Raw genomic sequence first — 2,608 nt, 5'->3', positions numbered from 1 at the left:
ACTCTGCACAGATGCTTTATAATTTACCTGTTGAAATGAAGAAACTTATACAGCAAGTTGAGATGGCAAAATATATGCACAACAGCATACAGCATGATATTCTTCTTATCAAGTTTCCTAAGGACAGATAAAGTTTACCGCCTGGTGTCTTATCCATGTGACTCGCATGTCAGTCCATTCACTCCTTGTAGATGACCGCTAGAGCGCGTTTCGAAACGTCAGAGTTAATAAACCTGAGACAACAGGAAACTTGAATGCATCCTCACGAAACTTGATACACATACACCAGCTGCACGCTAATGTAGATTGTAAGAAATGTAGCTATGGCTTAGAAACTCGACGATTGCGAGGACAACTAATAGAAACATTCAAAATATTGAAAGCCATAACAAAAGTAGACAGTAACCTATTTACGTTAAATATTCATTGGTATATATCTCGTTCGCGCTTCAATGAAAAACTACGAAGGAAAACAAAGTAAGAAATAATGTTCAGACATTTTAACAGGAAAATAATCCAGCCATTTTGAACTTGGGTCAAGTAGGAGTCTTGTTGCTTTTATTTAAGAACGTCTTCGCCAATATTTACTGAACTTGTTCAGTTGACCTTACTATCTATAACAAATACCTAATTTTTCTGAACAGACTGAACAAGTGACTGTTGAGTCGAGAGCTATGTAGAATTAAGGCCAAAGGCCAAGCACTGGGACCTATGAGGTCATTCAGCACTGAAATGGGAATTGACAGGTTTGAAAGGTGTAACAGGAGGAAAACCTCAAAGCAGTTGCACTATAAAACATTTGTTAGGAGAGGGTGGACAGTGATATGGAAGAAAGAGAATATGAACGGAAGTGTAGTAAAAGGAATGAAAGTAGTTGCAGCTAGGGGCCGAAGGGACGCTGCAAAGAACCTTAGTAATGACTGGATTGCACCGAAAGAGGTGCAGTGATGGCGCTACCCCCTTACGGGGGTCACGCTGCAAAGCACCTTAAGTAATGCCTACAGTGCACTGCATGAAGTCCACCGACGGCGCTACCCCGCAACGGGGAAGTGACTGTTCTATAGGAGGATAAAAATAAGAACCAAGAATTAATATATAAGAGAAAGTACAGATACGTTATGACTCAGGAGGCAGTCCTTTTGCAAACGTCAACAGAAAAAGAATGAAAATAACCCACTAGCCACAGGAGGGATAGAAGGGTTTGATAAGGAACCGATGAATTTATAAGTGAAATTGTCAAGAAGAAGAATATTCAGGAATTAAGCGGATAATTCATGTTAATTTAGAAAACAACCTTACGGACCTATTCTCTGTTTTTTTTCAACTGTCCATCCACCTGTGGTGGTCGCGCATGGTAACACTGCATCCCGGGCTTTAAATAGTTATGCTATCTGTAAGTTTTAGGTAAATAAAAGGATATCTGGTGTACATTTTCGACTGAAAAGTGTTTTAATAATTTACTGTATGCGAAGTACACCGTTAATATTCGAAATAAGATATTATTTAAAGCTCGGGACGCAGTGTTACCATGCGCAAACACCACAGGCGGATGGACAGATGGAAAAAAACAGAGTATAGTAGGTTATTACAGAGGCAGAAAGTAGGAACTAGCAAAGTGATCAAGAATTTGAGTAGTAATTTTTGTTTGTATGGTGTTTTTACGTTGCATGGAACCAGTGGTTATTCAGCAACGGGACCAACGGCTTGACGTGACTTCCGAACCACGTCCAGCATGAACTTCTATCACCAGAAATACACATCTCCGACTCCTCAATGGAATGCCCGAGAATCGAACTCGCGGCCACCGAGGTGGCAGGCCAAGAACAATCCGATCACGCCACTGAGGCGCTATTTGATAAGTAATGGACGGAAAATTATTATTATAAGTCTCTCTATTTAAGTATGGTCTAAATCTATCTAATTTTCTAACTGCACTAAAAATAGACTTGTGAGATGTACTGAGTATCAGCATTTAATGATTTCGTGTCCACTCTAAGCACAGCAGAAACTATTTCGATAAATATTTTCCAACCACTGGTCCTGCATTTCTGATTGAAAAAGAGAGAGATAGAGAGAAAGAGAGAGTTACAAGGAGTTACAAGGATTAGGATGTCTCAAAGACTTGTTAGTCCATCCGAGGAGACATCGTGTGCTCACTTATCTGTAGGAGCAGATTTATTGTGCATTCACAGTGTTCTAATGATTTTGTCTAACTGTCTTTTAAGCTCTTCCACACTGTTGCTGTTTACAACTTCTGGTGGCAGTTTATTCCATGTGTCACATGTCTTGTATGTAAAGAAGTTCCCACAATCGGATGTGTTGTATCTCTTCAGTTCTATTTCTTGTCTAGTTTTCGTTTAATGTAAATAGGTTACTGTCTACGTTTGTTATGCCTTTCAGAGAGAGAGAGAGAGAGAGAGAGAGAGTGTGGGGGGGGGGGGGGGGGGGGGGGGGCGGTTCTCGTCGCTGTATAGGTGTCTTGTGCCAGAACCAGAAGTGTCATCCATAAAAGACGGTTTGAAACGACAACGAAAAACTCATACGGGTTTGTCCCTCAAGGATAAGAGATAAGTCCTCGCCACCTTATTATTATTTATTATCTTGTTGC

Source organism: Macrobrachium nipponense, chromosome 10 (genome assembly GCF_015104395.2).
Source record: "Macrobrachium nipponense isolate FS-2020 chromosome 10, ASM1510439v2, whole genome shotgun sequence".
Lineage (NCBI taxonomy): Eukaryota > Metazoa > Arthropoda > Malacostraca > Decapoda > Palaemonidae > Macrobrachium > Macrobrachium nipponense.
Note: the sequence above shows the minus strand (reverse complement) of the source record.